The sequence below is a fragment of the Mixophyes fleayi genome, chromosome 7 (genome assembly GCF_038048845.1).
Source record: "Mixophyes fleayi isolate aMixFle1 chromosome 7, aMixFle1.hap1, whole genome shotgun sequence".
Lineage (NCBI taxonomy): Eukaryota > Metazoa > Chordata > Amphibia > Anura > Limnodynastidae > Mixophyes > Mixophyes fleayi.
In genome coordinates, this window is record NC_134408.1 from 71,377,816 (window position 1) to 71,398,365 (window position 20,550).

The window sequence follows — 20,550 nt, forward strand, 5'->3', positions numbered from 1 at the left end:
ATATATATATATATATATATATATATATATATATATATACACACACTATATATATATATGTGTGTGTGTATGTATGTATGTATGTATGTGTGTGTGTGTGTGTGTGTGTGTGTGTGTGATTATATATATACACACACACACACACACACACATACATTATATATATCTCCCCCCTTTGTGTAAACACAGGACCTGGGACTACTGTTTCCCATACACGTGGAGCACTGACCGCCCGATCAGGATTTCCCCGGCCTTAACCCTCAAACGAGAAGGAGAGAGGCTCTCTCGAGAGCAGGAGGATTTATTCATCAGGAGTGCTCACCAGCACTTGTTGAATGCCGCTTACCATCGGAGATAATTGGTCAACTAATCAACATTACCATCATAGATTGCGGGACTGTCACTGATTAAAAAGGGCGCTTGCGTCGGGAAGTAACGCTCTTCCCCTGAGAAGGCCTGGGCTACGCCCAAATGCATGACAAGAACCTTTTTAAGACCTTAAGTAGCTTGATATGACTAGAATGCAAGAGTATCATGCACGGGTTAACTTTTATATATATATATATATATATATATAGTCATGGCCAAAAGTTTTGAGAATGACACAAATATTATTTTTCAGTCTGCTGCCTCAGTTTTTATGATGGCAATTTGCATATACTCCAGAATGTCATGATCAGATGAATTGCAATTAATTAATGTTCCTCTTTGCCATCACAATGAATTTTATCCCCAAAACAACATTTACACTGCATTTTAGCCCTCCCACAAAAAAAAAACAGTTTGACATCAGGTCAGTGATTCTCTCGTTAACACAGGTGAGAGTGTTGATGAGGACAAGGCTGGAGATCACTCTGTTATGTTGATTGAATTAGAATAACATACTGGAAGCTTTAAAAGGAGGGTGGTGCTTGAAATCATTGTTTTTCCTCTGCACAAGTTTCTTTGCAGATAACTATGATTAACAGTCATCATTGCTTTGCACAAAAAGGGCTTCACAGGCAAGGATATTGCTGCTAGTAAGATTGCACCAAAAGCAACCGTTTATCGCATTATCAAGAAGTTCAAGAAGAGAGATTCAATAGTTGTGAAGAAGGCTTCAGCATAGGCAAACCGAGGGAGTTTTTTATAGTGCCTGGAAACCCCCTCTCCCAGCCTGGGGTACTGTATGCTTGAAGTGGCTGGACCCTGCCCCGGGACCAGCCACTTTGCAGCTTGTGTGCAGATTTCTCTCTGCACTGTTCACAGCTATCTCTCCCCAACAAGTATTGAAAGCAGCAAGAATAGGTAGGAGAGAGCAGGACAGTCTGCCAACTGTTTTGACACAATCAGGACTTTGTTTTGATTGTAGGGACAGTTGGGAGGTATGTCTAGCTTCACACGGCTCTGCTCAAAAAGGGAGAGCTGTGTGCCCTTAACAGTAGTGCACACAGCATTGCCCATTTATATGATGTGGATAGGAAGCGTTGGAAAGCAGCCAAGCACTGTCTAAGATTATAGCAACGCTCCTAAATTTGATTCAGCTGTGGGATCGGTGCACCACCAGTGCAGAGCTTGCTCAGGAATGGCAGCAGGCAAATGTGAGTGCATCTGCACGCACAGCAATGTGAAGACTTTTGGAGGATGGCCTGATGTCAAGAAGGCCAGCAAAAAGCCACTTCTCTCCAATAAAAACATAAGGGACAGACTGATATTCTACAAAAGGTACAGGGTTTGGACTGCTGAGGACTAGGATAAAGTCATTTTCTCTGATGAATCCACTTTCAGATGTTTTGGGTTAAGGATGCTTTACTGTTGGCATGACACACGACTGATGGCAGCGCTCACCATTCCTTCTCCAGACAAGCGTATTTCCAGATGCCCCAAACAATCTGAAAGAAGATTCATCAGAGAAAATGACTTTACCATAGTCCTCAGCAGTCCAATTCCTGTACCTTTTTCAGAATATCAGTCTGTCCCTGATGTTTTTTCTCTAGTAAAGCAGCTTCTTTGCTGGCCTTCTTGACACCAGGCCATCCTCCAAAAGTCTTTGACTCACTGTGTGTGCAGATGCCCTCACACCCAAAACAACATTCCTGCTGCCATTCCTGAGCAAGCTCTGCACTGGTGGTGCCCCGATCCCGCAGCTGAATCAACTTTAGTAGACGGTCCTGGAGCTTTCTGGACGTTCTTGGGCACCCTGAAGCCTTCTTCATAACTAGTAAACCTCTCTCCTTGACGTTCTTAATGATCCGATAAATGGTTGATTTCGTGCAATCTTACCAGCAACAATAACCTTGCGTGTGAAGCCCTCTTTGTGCAAAGCAATGATGACTGCACAGGTTTCCTTGCAGATAACCATGGTTAACAGAGGAACAACAAAGATTTCAAGCACCACCCTCCTTTTAAAGCTTCCAGTATGTTATTCTAATTCAATCAACATAACAGAGTGATCTCCAGCCTTGTCCTCATCAACAATCTCACCTCACCTGTGTTAACGAGAGAATCCCTGACCTGATGTCAGCTGGTCCTTTTGTGGCAGGGCTGAAATGCAGTGGAAATGTTGTTTTAGGTATAAAGTTCATTGTCATGGCAAAGAGGGACTTTGAAATTAATTGCAATTCATCTGATCACTCTTCATGACATTCTGGAGTATATGCAAATTGCCATCCTAAAACTGAGGCAGCAGACTTTGTGAAAAATAATAATTGTGTCATTATCAAAACTTTTGGCCATGACTGTACACACACACATACATACACATATAAATATATATATACACACACACACACACACACACATATACAAATATACATATATACACATAGTGAGAAGGTGACTGTTAGAGGCTGGGATGCAAGGAAATTTTATCCCAAGACACTGTCTCTGTGTTATATGTAGTGGTTAATTATGTTAGAGATCACCTGGTCGCTGATCTCTTCTAAGAAAGGTGCGTCTGTATAACTTATTGGGAGAGGATTTGTGAACTGACTTTTTGCTTTTGATTGTTTTCTCACACAGAATTGCTGCAAACTGGATGTTTCTTGTTTTGCGCACCATTCTCTGTAAACTCTAGAGACTTGTGTGTGAGAACCGCAGGCATTCTGCTGAATCAGAGATACACAAACTACCCATCATGCACCAACAATCATTCCATGGTCAAAGTTATTTAGGAACTTGAGTGTACATGCGCCCGTATTCAAATCCAAGTGAATATCATCATATGTCTAATTTGAATTTGGGTGTAAGTACACTCTGCTTATACAGTACTTGTCATACGTTGACAGAAAAGAAAGTCCCATCAGAACGCATGCAAAAAAATAATAAAAAAATAAATGAAAGAAATTAACAACTCATAATATAATAATCATAAAGAATGTTTTCATATTAAATACATAAAATCGGGATGTTCTTAAAGTGTACTGCACATGCAATTCATTTTTTTTAGGTTCTTTTCCTTGTATACACTAATTATGTAATATCCAGAGGCACGCAAAGATGTCGTTTTTAAAACAAAGATGATGCCATAACAGTCATCACTATTAGTCAGCACTTACATTTGCCCTGTAGCTGGTATTAATGATAGGGCTAAAAAACACATACTTTAAAGAAACCCAGGACTTAAATCGGCTGCATTTGCGTCAGCACACCCTTACTGTACATTACTTACATTCATCCGCCCCTTCCCTCCCCTGTTCCGCCCTTTACGTTGTAGGCAGTAGTGTCATTGGAATAAGGTCCATTTCTGAGCATGCGCAAAGCAATTTCACACAAGATATGGCAGGCAAAGGAACTTACATCTGAAGATTAATCAGGACAAGTATGTCAAGACTTTGTAATCTAAGCAATAACATTGCATCACCAAGTATTTGATTGGGGAATTTATGTATGGTGATATTTGAGAGACAAAAATCAAGACCTTGAAAATTTGGAATCTGTTTATACAACTTTTACTATGTACGTGGGTGTAATACTGCCTCCATCTACTGTCATATATAGTGATCGCATATTGTATGCTTGGGTAGAGTAATATCGCCACCTAATGCCTTTTATTATGGGGTCTCATTATCACTAAAAGCCTTTCTCAAAGGGAGTAACTTTGAAACCTCTCCACAGGACTTTTCCAGAGAAACACCCTGGTATACTATTTTTAAAGAGCTTGGAATGTTTTGCGTGCATTACCTGGGATTCCTTGCAGTGGTTCTTGACGCCCGTACCCCATTATTACATGCTTGTACAGACAAACATGGGCTTAAAGAAACTAAGCCTTCACTTGTAACAATCCAGTTCTGCATTTTGTTTCGGGTGCAATCAATTTGAAATGTTGCCATTTCTAGTAACTAAACTACATTTAATTTTATTTGGCATTTTTATACTTCACATGACTTTTAGGGGATGTAATGTGAACGAAAACTTTTTACTTTCAGTAAGTATTCATAATAACATAACATATGTAAAATAAATATGTTTACCTTGAATTTTTTAACCAGTAGATAAACGATGGTAAAGTCAGTAGTATCATCCACAAAAGTAAGTTCATGATTGCAATATGCATTTTGAGACTGTCAGAAGCTGTGCTGAAATCTGAGTTAGAAAGTGGATGAACTGAAGTATCTTTATATGAAACAGGGATGGAGTCATCAGAGTGTTTTGTTGTACTACAGCTGTCACTTTTTGTTGCTTTACTGTCAGACACATGACTTGTAACCTGTGTATAAACAAAAAAATAATCCCTTGTATTGATACTATAACACTTATTGCTACTAATATAATGAAGCATAATGCAAATAATGTTCAATATGTTTAAAAGAAACTACAGCCTTAAAAAGAAAGGCATCTAATTTACATCTAATCTTTAAATCAATAAAGTAATTTTCCACAATGCTCTTTAAGGTAGGAATGTGCTATTTTTTTCAGGAGGTGGGTTTGTAGGCACTACATTCATGCTGCATGGAGTGTCCACAGACAATAAACAAAACTTTGTTGCATACCTAGGGAAACTTCCATAAACCACTGGAGAGAAAGTTGAAGAAAAGAAGGGACTATAACAATTAAAAATTATAAGGGTGGCAAGCTAGACTACATAAGATTTTTTTCTGAAAAATGGAACTTGCTATAAGCCTGTATTTCTCTGTTCTCTGTGGAAACACTACTTCTAAAAGCAGCAAATTATTTTTATTCCTTATAAAGAATATTCTAATTGTATTATGCACCTTGATGGGGTTGGCATAGCCGGAGCCATGTTTGAAAACAGAGGAGAGGAACACATGCTTATAGCTGACACTGCCTTGGCATTGTGAGTGAATATGCCCACATGTAAATATACCAACAGGTAACAGACATATTTTACTGTAAATAAATAAGTTATTGGTGGACACCAAATAGCAAAAAATAATGCAATAAAAAAATTAAAAATAAAATGTTAAAAATTATTTTCTGTTAGTTTTAAGTCAACTGGATCCAACATTCTCTATGTTTGAATATACTTTCAATTTTGAATTCAATCTATGCATCCATCAGTGTTTATAATTTAGTTTATACACATAGTACATTCTTATGTTTGACACATTTAATTAAAGACAGTTCTGATGTACACTAACTCACATAATTGGAGCACAAGCTAAACCTAGCAGTATTTAAAACTGATTTACCATGTATAGCCAACATACTCCTTCCCCATTCCAAAGCCACACAACGTAGCTCAATGTAGCCATTTTTTTTTAGGAGTGTGATTGGAAGGCCAATTAGAAGTCGCAATCTCTGTGATTGACACTTAAAATGGCCGAGGAGGGGTTGTAAGTGCAAACGGAAATGTTGTGCAACCTAGGTAGTAATGCAGATTTAAGAGACAAAAAACATTTAAATGGATATGGGGATGGTTGTAACGTGGTAGTAGGTTGAACTGTTCTGTGACAAGTTTATTATTTCATGCATATTTTGAGATGCATCAGCTAACAGGGAAAACAAGTGGCAGAATTATTTTATTTGGGTATTTCCAAAGAAAAGAAATGTAATAGTTGAATAAGTAGGGGCACATAATAAAGCATTGAGGGTCCGCAGTATTTCAGTTTATAAATGAGACACTGTAAAACTCATGGAAGAACAGTGCAGGGAGCATTAAATTAAAATAGACTTACCATTATTTTATTTTCTTGGAGGCAATTCAAGACAATAATCATATGATTTCATTTTTAGGACTTACAGACAGGAGTAATGAGCTTCATAATTAAAAAGAGGTTAAAAAACCCATTCCTTACACAACTCAGTCTTCTACTTTCTTCTAGTTTTTTCCCCATATAATATTAGACTCCAACGTGAGCCCTTCTATCCAGTACAAAAAATTCTGCTCCCATACTTCCCTCTTAATTTATTATAACTGTGCTGAATTACCTGATTGATGTTCAAAAACACCATTGTGCTCAATTATGAATTCATCCATGTGTAAAACTTCTTCACTAATTCAGTGTAGATTGGATTTTAATTATCCTGTCTTTGAAAAGTTTGAGCAACAGTGGGGGAGAGTTCATCTAAACTATGGGGGTGCCTTGCATGTGTCCACATAGTTCTGTCTTGTTTGATAAAAGGGAGGAAGGTAGTTAAAAATAATTCCTGGGTGGAATTATCCTTTAAGTGCTGATATAACTTACAATACTAACTAATCCATCACTGATTGCAACCCTTCCCCCCCAAACCTACTTTAGTATCATAATGTACATCCAATTTTATAATTATTTGTGTTTTATTTGCACTTTGTATCTCTTCTAGTAGCAACACTAAATACAAGGCCCAGAAAGTAGATTTGGTTTAGGTTGCATAGGCTTTAACCAGCTACAGGTAATGTGTTCAATAGCTTTGTAGACAGCTGTCGTAGTTATTACGCAATCAAGGTTAAAATATAAAAGATGGGTTTCTGGAACTCACTATGGGCAAGTAATTCAACATAATTTGCCATTTTTCATATCAGCTGTATATTATATGTAAATCTGTCAGTCTTGTTACTTAACAAGGAATTGTCAACAGGCTGTGTGGGCAGCTCACTACACAGTGCGACTCCCAGCTCAGATCTGATACAGTTTAGAATCCATGCATCAAAGCATACGCAGGATAATCACGTCGGAAAATCTTTAGCCTGCATATATTCTCCATACTAGAATATACATCAAAAGAAAGCTTAAAAATTAGTATCTGACAACGAGGCATACCACATGTATGTCAAACTTATCTGCTGGCTCATAGAGAGGACATATAAATCAATATAGTCCCAATTAATTAATGGTCTTATTTCATATAGGCAAATGTATGCTCGGTTTAATGAATGCATTATAATTTTTTTGACATTCTGGTAAAAAAATATTTCATTTTGAAAAATTTCATACTAAACCTATGTGGGTACCGGAGGTCATAAACAGGCTGTTAAAAAACCCCATTAGCATGCACATAGCCCCCAGGATAGGAGGGCTGGGCCTAATGCAACATTGCTTAAAAGGTTACAGTATATGATTAATATTTGTACATTGACCTGTAGACATATCTAAACTGGGGTTATGATCCCATTCTGGCATTCTCATTTCTGTATTTTCTATCTTTTATTTTTGTAACTGTTTGCATAATATTACTGTATGCCATTGTGTTAACCTATTTTTCTGACTATTTTGTCATATTAAACCTCATTTAATAAGTTTCTCCCTGTGTTCATACCGAACTCATGGTTAGACAGCTTGACTATTGTAAACACTGCATAACTGTAATACAGGGTATGATTTGCGCTAATGATAACTCTGTGTATTCTGAGTGAGGGGAGTAACCTAGGTCTTCCTCACAGTGTTGTATGTGAAATCAAATTCTGATGGTGCAGTGTTGGAATTGACAGCAAACGCTGGATATAAAAGGGTATTTAATTACTGTTAGACCAGTGGTCTTGTAGTGATTAACTCCTTGTCACACACCATGCAGATTCAGGAGAGTCCTGTTTTGTGTCAACCTCCATAGGGAGCAAGTCAAACAAGTATTTCACATTACTATTTAGCCTTAATATAGATAAAGTCACTAAATTATTTATACATTTAAACATGTCCAGTCCTCTTTTACTCCCCCATTTCATATGTTGCCATGGTTGGAGGAACGTGCTTCTATGTCCTACAGCATTTTGAACCAGTAGAGGTTGAAGGCGGCACTTGCTCTGCAGATATGCTTTCTGTTGACTGGAGGATTCATACATAGGAGAAGGACCAATTATATTACAAAAGATTTGCCTTGTTTTAGAGCCAGTTAGAACAGTATTATTGTGTGATGTTGTGTAAATTTTTAAGCCAACTGCAATAAAATGTCAATGTAATACTATGTGTTCATTGCTTAAGGAAGTATTCGTCAAAATGATTTTCAGGGAGCATATAGGACACAGGTTCATATTTCTACATGGTTTGGGGCCATCTAAACCTCCAATGTGAGTTACAAGAATTGTATTTTAAAATTACAAGTTAATGACTCCTACTTTGGCCCAGTGTTTCTTTCCTGCCATATTATATCCAGGACAGAGGCAGAAGATACTATGGGATTATGGAAATGTCACAAAGTGGGCAAAAAAAGTATAGATTTATTAATTTAGGATATAAATCTATCATGCATTTGATCTATTGTGGGTTTTTAGGATATATTTCTTTGCGCCCATCCCTCTTTGATTTGGCATTTTATCCAAATGTGTGATTTATAGGATAATACTGAACAATACATTTTACTTTAACTCTGTTGTAATTGAGACCAGGTGCATAGGACATATGCTCACCAAAGGCTTCTTAGTATCCGGGAACATGCAAGAGTGACTTAGTGGGTGCACAGAGCCGAGGTAAGGTCAGATGACTGCTCTGATCCTTCTGATTTCTGCAGATTGCATATGTCTCCTTTAATCTTCACTGCCCACTACAGGTTCAAGTTTCTTGTATACTGAGTGTCAAATTTATCTGATTTGTCATGTACCAACCTTGCCTGAATTTAAGACTGTTTAAACTCTGTCTGGCCTGACGTTCTGCCCATCTGCTGTATACCTCACCACTGTATCTGCCCAGCACTTTTTTTTTTTTTTAAAGATTTTGATTATCTGTCTCCTGCAGTGACTGATTCTCTCCACTGTATACTATTACTTTAAATTAATTTGTCCTTCTGATTGTTGCCTTCTGTTGGATCCTGCTAGTCTATGGGAGCATTGAATAAAGACAGAGTTGTATAGAAAAGTGGAAGGACTTTACATTACTACCATATGAGAAACATTGCATAAGCATTTCTAAATATACAATATCTTTACATATTGAATCTACTTTTTATTTTATATTTATAGATTCTTTAAGCTTGTATGGCCTGAGCATGCTGCAAACAGAAGTTGCTTTTAGAATTGTAGCAGAAACTTAAAATACTTACTTCATTTTTTGATGTTGTGTATCTCCACAGATAAGATTGCAACTTCACAACCTGTAAATATACATACCATTGATTGAACCTTATATCTTTAGAAAAGCAATACAAATTATTATATATAAAAACACTACATTCTTCTAAAACAAAAAACATTAGCTTAACAAGTTTTCAGATAACTATATCAATTGAGTTTTTTAAACTGAACGCTTTTACAGTACATTAAGAAGTTCCACACAAGTTATCAACTTGTGTTTGAACATGGAGGTGGTGCTACCCTCAGGCAGTTTAGCTTCTAGGCGGTTTGGCTTTCTAATGGGACTAGAAGCTTATAAACCACCTGTACAGCCAGTATTTGCAACATAGGTTACTTAGCTATGCAAAATCAATATAAAAAATTGGATCTTTCAAGGATATCTTTGTCCCCTGCATTAAGCTAATGGCAGCCGTAGTTAAACTTAAAAGAAACTTAGGGCTAGATTTAATAAGCTGCGGGTTTGAAAAAGTGGGGATGTTGCCTATAGCAACCAATCAGATTCTAGCTTTCATTTATTTAGTAAATTCTACAAAATGACAGCTAAAATCTGATTGGTTGCTATAGGCAACATCCCCACTTTTTCAAACCCGCAGCTTAGTAAATATAGCCCTTAGTCTCTAATGAAAACAAAGTTGCATAATTTGTGAACAAACACATTGGCCTCACTTACAGTTTGATGGGATTTTGCGCTCTGAACTTACAAGTAAATATTCAAAGAAAAAAGAGAATACCCATAACCCTGTATTCAGGGAAATTGTTCAGGCCCTTAAATGGGAATGTGACTAAAATAACACCAATAGTATTCATTTTGAAAGCAATGTTAATGTGCTCAAAACTAATACTTCTATAGCTGATATAAAAAGGGGAAGAGAGAGGGAGGAAAGGATGGATGCAGTACACTTCACTCTTGATGAGTTATATAAAATAGTAATAACAACCAAATTTATACAATTATTATCAACACAAGTAGGAAAGAAAAACAGCTGCCCTTTTTCGGATTGATGGATGCCAATCCTCTCACAGGGAAAAAAAACAAACTATAAGGAAATATAAAGGCACTTATTTTCTTCCATAAATATATAAGACCAACCAATCAATTATGATAAAACAATTATTTATTAGATCAATATAAAACAATAAAATATGATGTTAATCCACCTCATTAGCCAAACTAGCACAATGTTATTAGCAATATCACTTCACTGAATATTCACCTGGAGGTGCACACCCCAGAATGTTTCTTCATTCACTGCGCACAGGAACAAAAAATGTCCACTTTAATATATAAAGAAACAATTACATAGCTTTCAAACACAGTTCCAGCTTCCTATATCAATCAAGCTGTATGACGATATTGATGAAGAAAAATGTCTTTTATTCTTTATTGTTATTCCAAATCCCTCATTACGTGTCCAGCAGAGAGATGCCAATATATGTATTATTACAGCTTAGTCAGGACAGTTCTGATCTCACTTGCAGCCTTTTGTGGCTTAGGATCTTTGTAGCTTTGCCTTCAAATTGCCGGTATGCAAGAGGTTGTTTATAAAGCAGTAACTACAGCGATAAGAGTTTGCCTCCACAATAAGCATCCTTAGTGTATGAAAGTATGATAGAAAGTTCTTCCTCGCTTGTCCACGTATTAGGATATCAAGTCTTATGCGTTTCTCCACTTTCAAATGCATGGTTTCATCAGAGAGTCAAAGTGTAACAACAGCCTCTTTCCTTGAAAGGACCATTAGGTCCAATCAGATCTAGCAGGTAATTAAGTACAGGTGGATCATTCTTTTAACACTTGTTACACTTTAACTCTCTGATGAAACCATGCTTTCCAGGAGATCGCTAGATGAGCTTCGTTGTTCCATGTCAACTCAGAGGACAGAGTCTAGAATTGGACAATATACTCTCCCATTGTGGTAGATCCTTGGTGGAGTCAGAGGTTTCCATGAATGCGACTCTTCCCGGTTCGCAAAGATCCTCCAGAAGTCATCGATGAATGCTGCAGAGGCCTGGAGCAGAGGACCAGCTTGCTCAGAGATGGGAGAAACCAAAAACAAGGTGTAACAGGATGGACCGCCTATGCCACCCTGTCTGTTGTTGCTGGGAACCGGCTGGGCTTACTTTTCCACTGTTCCCTTCCGTTATCCCAAATGCGCCCTCTTGCCGCAGTAGGAGGGGCTTATAATGCTGCCACCACTGAACTCCTTTATGGCGCTCAGAACCACGCTCCTTCTGGTTAACTGTCGCTGCTAGTGTACTCCTGTGCTGGTACACTTGGGCTGGTAACTCCGGACCTCTTACTATGGATCCGGGTTGGTGTGGACGGATCTTCCCTGGCCTATCACACTGACCAGAGCTGCAGGTAGCAGGAAGAGCGGTGGTACTGGAAAAGCTTGGGTCCAAACCTCAGAATCAGCCAGAGAACAGATTAGATTTTAGGGTCTAATCGGCAGGTCACAGGCTTACAGCAATATTGTCAAGTTCTCAAGCAGGTGTTTGAAGCAGAGTGATGTTAATTGCTCAAGTGTCCTGACAAGGACAGTCCCACTGATTTAAGGTATCAGTGGTAAGGTCAGATGGAACATCAGAATGATAAATTTCAGTGTACAAGTCAGTGCATTTATACCTTTCAGACCCATGCTATTTTTAGCATCAGGATATGCTCTATTTACACAAACATAGATTTACATGCATTGCAAAGCCACTAATATTTATACTTAGCTATGAAATTCTTAAAAACCTTGCTGTGATTTCCTGGATCTTATTTCAGAGGCAGGAGACCCACTAGCAAGTCAAAAGGTCTGACTGGCATGAATACTTCAGACAGTCGCCGAATACACATTTCCACAGAACAACAAAAGAACCCAAAACAAGCTACTTCCCCACATCACAATACACCAAAGGTTTGGTAAACACAGGCTCATTGTATCAGATATATACATCAGAAATAGGCATATCCTATAGCAAGGTTAGACAAGAGACAAATTTCTTCCCCTGGTCTCAGAAATAACGATTTCCTATCCCACAATACACACAATATCAAAAACAAGTGCACATGCAATTATATAAATAAGTGCCCTGCGCTATTTGCTTTAAATAAATTTCTACCAAAAGTTATTTAATAGTGATCCACTCACACATAAATTATAAAATATATATATATATATATATATATATATATATATATATACACATACACACACACACACACACACACACATATACACATTCATATACATACACATACTTATACATCTATATATATATCTATATACACCTCTCTCTCTAATATATATATATATATATATATATCTACTATATAAAAGCCTAGTGGCGTGTGTCTGTGTGTGAAAAAAACAAAAAAAAACAAGCTGCAGCGCCACCTGCTGGGCGAAGTTATACACTGACCTACTAAATTCTTAGTGTGTGTGGAAAAAAAACTCAGAAAGGGCTGAAATTTGGTATACTAAGATGTTTTTAATTTGTTAATTTAATTTGTTAATTGTTAAAAGTGTTTATAAAGATTTAAAATATATATATATATATATATATATATATATATATATTTCTTGAAGGAGAAGTGACAGTTGGGAGTGGTTGGTGGTTACCGGGGGTGACAGTGGGGAGTGGTTGGTGGTTGCCGGGGGTGACAGAGTGAGAGGAGTGTGATACTCAGGACCGCTGAGAGAGATCCCTGTGTCTGGATAGACATCTGGATAGATGTGGCGATAAAGATGAAGGATGAGGTGATGGAGAAAAATGTTGAGGTGGTGACATTTGGACAAAACAATGTTAAAAAAGGGCGCTTACGTTGGGAAGTAACGCTCTTCCCCTGAGGAGGCCTGGGCTATGGCCCAAATGCATGACAAGAACCTTTTTAACACCTTAAGTAGCTTGATTTGACTAGAATACATGAGTATCATGCACGGGTTAACTTGTGTGTGTGTGTGTATATATATATATATATAAAACAAAAATAGAAGCACCAAGTATATTAAGCAGATAAAAAATAGAGTTCTCAGTGAACCGGCATGTGAATTAGCCTCGTACCAGAGAATAAATAATAACACCAACATGCCTCTCTAAAAGGCATGTTGGTGTCAGTAGCCGATAGGGGGTACTGGCACTGAATTGCTGTTTGGAGGCTTCTGGGGTACCTCTTTGATGCTTGATCGTATTGACATCTGGGGAATTTGAAGGCCAAGTCAACACCTTGAACTCTTTGTCAAGTTTCTCAAACCATTCCTGAACAATTTTTGCAGTGTGGTAGGGTGCATTATCCTGATGATGGCCCTTTCAAAATCAAAAGCCATAAAGATTATGCATCAGAGGATTTCCATTATACAGATGTTTGGAATCTGATTACAGATAAGCTGTTTATTATTTATTCTCTGGTATGAGGCTAATTCACATGCCATTTCACTGAGAACTCTATTTTTTATCTGCTTAATACACTGTGTGTGGAGCTTCTATTTTAGAAATACTTGGGCACTTGCAAATGAGTGCTAAATCAAAGGAGCTGCCTGCTGTATAAAATTGTATGTTCTATTGTATTTAAATTGTGTATGGTGTACACGTGTCCATTTAGAGCTATAAATTTTCACAATCTCGGTGGTATAAACTAAAACACTAAGCCCCTTTTGCTTATTATATGTTCTGTATATATATATATATATATATATATATATATATATCTCTCTCTCTCTCTCTCTCTCTCTCTCTCTCTATATATATATATATATATATATATAAAAACACACACACACACATATATATATATGTGTGTTTATATATATATATATATATATATATATATATATATATATATATATATACACACACACACATTCATACATACTCACACATATATATACACATACATACATATCTATACACACACACACACTACAAGGTTACAATGTAGTTATAATATCTTTTAATATGTTTTACATATGCACCCACATACATATATACACACACACACACACACACACACACACACACACACTATATGGCCTGTTAATTATTGAATTGAGGTGTTTTTCAATCAGACCCATTGCCAGAGCTGTATAAAATCTAGCACTTAGCCATGCAGTCTCCATTTGCAAACATTTGTGATACAAAATGGGTTGTTCTGAAGAGCTCAGTGACTTCAAAGATTGTTCTAGGATGTTGCCTTTGCAATAAGACGGTTCGTGAAATTTCATCCTGCTGGATATTCAACAGCGTTTAGGAACAACAGCATCTAATCCATAAAGCAGATGACCACGTAAAATGCACATGCCAATAGTGGCCCAAAGCCACAGGCCTGGACAGCAGTACAATAATGAGTGTCTGTAGGCAACAGTGAAGCATGGTGGAATTGCCTTGCAAGTTGGGGCTGAATTTTAGCAAATGGAGTTGGGGATTTGGTTAGGATTAATGGTGTCCTCTATGCTGATAAATACAGGCAGGCAATTATCCATCATGCAATACCATCAGGAAGGCGTCCGATTGGTTACAAATTTATTCTGCAGCAGAACAAGGACTCCAAAAATACATCCAATGTCATTTAGAACATAACTTCATCTTAAAGAAGAACAAGGAGTCCTGGGAGTGATGTAATGGCCAACACAGAGCCCTGATCTCAACATCATCGAATCTGTCTGGGATTACATGAAGAGACAGAAGGATTTGAGCAAGTCTACATCCACAGAAGATTCGTGGTTAGTTCTATAAAATGTTTGGAACAACCTCCCTGCCGAAGTCCTTCAAAAACTGTGTACAAGTATGCCTAGAAGAATTGATGCTGTTTTGAAGGCAAAGTGTGGTCACACTAAATATTGATTTGATTTAGATTTCTATTCTGTTCATTCACTTTGCCTTTTGTTAATTGATAAAAATAAACTATTATTAACACTTCTATTTTTTAAAGCATTCTTACTTTGTGGTATGTTTTCAACACCTGCCTAAAACTGTTGCATTGTTACTAACCACCTTTACTTGTTTACCTGTCACAATAAACAAATTCTATTATACATTTATAAAACAGCAAGAAAAATACTTTCAAAACATGCAAAACAGATTGAAAATACTCAGCTTTTGCTAATATTTTACGGATCACATTTTAAAGAGGGTAATCCTACATGCAAAAGGAAATTGACCTAGATCAATAGTTCTCAATTGGAGAACATAGTTGCCTACTCTCTCCCTGGAATGTCCAAGAAACTCCCAAATTTCTAGGAGTTCTTCCGAGAGAGCAGTGCACATCCCATTTGCCTAGTGAAGTGGCTGTGGCAGGATTTAATGATGTGATTCACAGAGAATTATGTCATCGTGGCCCTGCCCGCACCGCTGCCAAGAAACTTTACATCAGGCAGTCGGGATGGCACCGCGATGACACAAAATCACCCAAAAAGCAGGATCTCCCATCTGGGATGATGGATTGCTACGGCCTACATGTAAGAATTCCGGGCTAGAGAAGAATTATTTAAAATATTATTCTTCCAAACAGACCAAGTATATTCATAACATATTTCCAAGAAAATATACTAGGCACTTGTGATAACTGCTGCACAGGAAAAAGATGGTGTGTCTCATAAATAGAAATAACACTTTTTTTAACATTCAAAAGAATAATTACAAAGTTACATTCATTGATATGTGTTACAGCACATTTTTCCTTCACATTAGTTTCATAAAATGTCCCCCAAAATGTTGAACTACACTGTAATTAAATTTTAACAAGTCAAAATAAGAGTTCTATTTTAATTCTAACACTTAGTGGGGTTATTGCACGGCATTACTTTAAAGCACATGTCTATATGCTTCCTATGTTTAAAATATGAAGTAGGTACTTTCTAAATGTAAACAGAATGACAATGGAATATTTACCTTAAGCAAGTAGCGCAGAAATACAAATAAAATTCCCAAGGCACCACAAGTTCTCCAAGAAACAAATAAAATGAGTAGTATTTCTGCTAACCGTTTCTTTGTAAAAGCTGTACTTTCCTTTGGTAAATCAGTGCTTCTGAAAAAATAAATAAAAACAAATTATATTTCTCTCTCTATATAAATAAATATAATTATATCTAACAATCTATCTACATACAGTAACAAATTAATCAATTCTTGCATTTTATTCCCATCTGGACTTTCGAACAAACCTACAGAGTGCATTTTACGACATCACCAAATGTCAAAATTAAACATTAGACACACATTTGATTATAACGGATGTCTGAAACTTAACTTTGGCATTTTTGTCACTCGTCAGAATCATTCCATGGGGTATATTTACTAAACTGCGGGTTTGAAAAAGTGGAGATGTTGGCTATAGCAACCAATCAGATGGTAGTTATTTATTTAGTACATTCTACAAATTGACAGCTAGAATCTGATTGGTTGCTATAGGCAACATCTCCACTTTTTCAAACCTGCAGTTTAGTAACTGTACCCCCATGTTTTATTTTATGGTTTTAATATTATATTTGACTCCCCCCCCCCCCCCCCAAAAAAAAAAAACCCATTAAGAGGTGATATACATAACCAGCCTGCAAAATAACACAATAAAAAAAAAAAATCCATAAAATTTGGGACCCCTGGAATGTTCATCATTCCACACTGTTACCAGATTCCACAAAAGATAACAAACACTAATACCACGATTGTTCCCTGGCTTGCTCCACCCTCTTTTTTCTCTTTCTCCTATCGCCCCTTGCCCCACCTATCACTCCCACTTCCCACCCCTTCCCTCACCTCATGTCCTATTAGCTTCCTCATCCTCTCTTTTCATTTCCAGCACAACCTCCAAACCACAATGATTAACCCGATCAAACTATTCCCAGCAAAAACTGCAATCACCTGACATATGACAAGTCGATTACAAATATATGAATCTTTATTGTGTTTAATAGTATTACAATTACTACTGTACCAAATACCATTCATTTACATAAATGTATCTCATGAATAATGCACAATTGTATAAGTTCACAAAACATGTAATGCATTGTACAATTAACTATTTAATCCTGCAAAACTTTACATAAACAGTTAAAAAAAAAAAAAGAGAAGACAAATTATGCTTATATAGGTGTTGCTCTTAGCTGCCAGCTCTCAGCTGCCAGCCAGCAAAAATGATCAAATATAAATATAAATCCTGCATCTAAAATAATAAAAGCAGAAGTCTTAATTGCATATATTTGCAAATACTTATATTCAAAATGGGTTCTTTTTTACTGGCTTGCAGCTCTGTACAGAGGAATCTTTTTTTTTTCTTTGTAGTAAATACCTGCCCTAATTTACACCTTTTGTAGTTTTAAGTTAAGAAATGCCTTTTTGTAGTACTATTTCTGTTAGAGTGACAGTTTCAGAGTCTTTTTTGGTAGGTTTCGCTCTTAAAAAACAAAACCAATATAAAAGTAATGGAACCAATGTTGGTGCTCCAATTGATTACAGTCAGTGCTTTTTTTGTTAAAAAAAAAGGTGCCGGAACTCACGTCTTATTAATCTTTTATGAAAAAAAATAAAAATTATATATATATATATATATTCTGTAGCCTTCTTTCTGCTCCCCCTCTATTCTGTAGCCTTCTTTCTGCTCCCCCTCTATTCTGTAGCCTTCTTTCTGCTCCCCCTCTATTCTGTAGCCTTCTTTCTGCTCCCCCTCTATTCTGTAGCCTTCTTTCTGCTCCCCCTCTATTCTGTAGCCTTCTTTCTGCTCCCCCTCTATTCTTTAGCCCTCTTTCTGCTCCCCCTCTATTCTGTAGCCTTCTTTCTGCTCCCCCTCTATTCTGTAGCCTTCTTTCTGCTCGCCCTTTGTTTTTCTGTAGCCCTCTTCTACTTTCGCCCCTTCCCGCTTTCTGTAGTCAGTATTACTTACCTTCTCTGCATACTCCTTTTCACTCTTCTTAGTTCGATCGCTGCTCCTCCCGCTGCCCTGCTTCAGGACACACACACACATGCGGTGCTGCATTGTAGCAGCACCGCAGAGGAAAAAAAAAAGTAAAAAAAAAGGTGCCGGAACTCCGTTCCCAGCGTTCAATGGGAAAAAAAGCACTGATTACAGTTATGACCTAACTGTAACCAATAGTGGAAGCACCTTGAAGTGGTGATGGCTTATACATGTATTGGTAAATATATGCAAATAAGAATTCTGCTTTTATAATTTTAGAAGCATAAACAAACTATATTAGGTTTGCTGGTTAACCCTCAGTGTAGTGGGATCTTGTTTCGGTGTATATGTCTGTCAATAGACAATATCATTGATCCTCACATATTGATGCTGATGTGGCTCAGCTTCCTGCACCTCTCTACTGCCTTTTTGGTCCACTCTTCTTGTTCATACTGCTCCAGTTCTCCCAGATGTGAAGGGCGCCTTCTTCCAAATGCCATTTTCAAATCTCTCCACAGATTTACCAATATGTGTTATTTGGGCTTTTTGATAGGTCATACATAAGATCTTGGATACAAATATAAACACTTGTTAAAACCTTCTGTATTCAATGATTGATACAGATGTTTATTATATTGAACCGAAAAAAATCCCCAAATAATGCTGTAATGGGTTAACAAATCAGCTGCCAAAGTCTTGAGTCTCGCTCAAACAGTGGCCTTAGTGCGAGAATTCACAGCATTACGCAGCAATACACATTAACATCAAACAAAAAACACAATGTAGAAAGATCAAGATATATTGTCTCCTTCAGTGGAGGGGTGAGACATCCACCCTCCACAGACATCACCCAAGACTAAACTGAAGTTGAGCCCTTAAATAGGCTCAAACTCCTTGTGACTGGATGACTATTAAATAACTTTTGGTACAAATTTATTTAAAGCAAATAGCGCAGGCCGCTGATTTTTATAAATTGCCAATGCACTTTTGATATTGTGTATATTGTGAGATAGGAAATCGTTATTTCTGAGACCAGGGGAAGAAATTTGTCTCTTGTCTAACCTTGCTATAGGATATGCCTATTTCTGGTGTATATATCTGATACAATGAGCCTGTGTATACCAAGCCTTTGGTGTATTGTGATTTGGGGAAGTGGCTTGTTGTGGGTTCTTTTGTTGTTCTGTGGAAATGTGTATTTGGCCAGTCAGACCTTTTGACTTGCTAGTGAGTCTCCTACCTCTGCCATAAGATCCAGGAAATCACAGCAAGGTTTTTAAGAATTTCATAGCTAAGTATAAATATTATTGGTTTTGCAATACATGTAAATCCATGTTTGTGTAAATAGAGTATATCCTGATGCTAAAAATAGCATGTGTCTGAAAGGTATAAATGCACTGACTTGTACACTGAAATGTATCATTCTGATGTTCCATCTGACCTGACCACTGATACATCACTCTGCTTCAAAGACCTGCTTGACAACTTCTTCAATATTGCTGTAATCCTGTGACCTGCCGAGGCGGTCATGTGATCGCATCCAGAGGCGGGGAATTTGAATCCCTAAATGTATTTAAACCTCTCTCTGACACTCGCTGAGTGTCAGAGCAACACTTACCTGTTCCTGGCTCCTCTGCTTCGTGGATTGCTGTGTCTTCCAGTATCCTGTGTATTCCTGTGTTTTGATCTCTGCCTGTTTTTGACTATCCTGGCTCTCCAACCCCTGTGTACTGACCCGGCTTGCTGACTATCCCTCTATTCTTGTGACCCGTGTACCGACCCCGGCTTGATTGACTTCGAGTTGCCTCCTGATTCTGCCTGCCTCCATTCCTGTGTACCGACTCCGCATCTTCCACTCCACTCCGCTGCACTACATCTTGGGGCGAACCTGAGGACCACGACCTGCGACTCCTGGCAGCGAAGCCCACCCCGCCTTGCGGCGGTTCTTGGTGAACACCGGTGAGATTGTTAGACTCCGCACCTCAGGTAAGCCAACGCTAATCAAGATTAGTACTAGTAATCCAGTATCTGTTACAATGAGCTGTGTATGCTTTTTGTAACTCTGTAACTTAAGATCTAATATTAAGTAAATCTTTTTATTGCAAAATCTAAAACTTAAATGGACAATATTGATTTATTCTGAAAATGAATTCAACCCATTTTCCAAAATGAAATAAGGGTAACTTAGCTTTTTACATTGTGCAGCTTTTTCTGAGCCACAATATTCTGAAATGTACTTTTAAGAGTTGGGTCTTTCCTA

At 37.5% G+C, this 20,550-nt stretch overlaps 1 long non-coding RNA gene across 1 annotated transcript in view; it reads right to left on the reverse strand.

Annotated features, from left to right (window-relative positions):
• Positions 1-3,372: 3,372 nt before the first annotated feature.
• Positions 3,373-20,550, reverse strand: part of LOC142097804 (uncharacterized) — a 47,853-nt gene continuing 30,675 nt past the window's right edge. Inside the window, exons 3-5 of the long non-coding RNA XR_012678246.1 lie at positions 16,292-16,427; positions 9,391-9,441; positions 3,373-4,687 (exon numbers count right to left, since the gene is read on the reverse strand). This is a non-coding gene — a long non-coding RNA (uncharacterized LOC142097804). The remainder of the gene's footprint in view (positions 4,688-9,390; positions 9,442-16,291; positions 16,428-20,550) is intronic.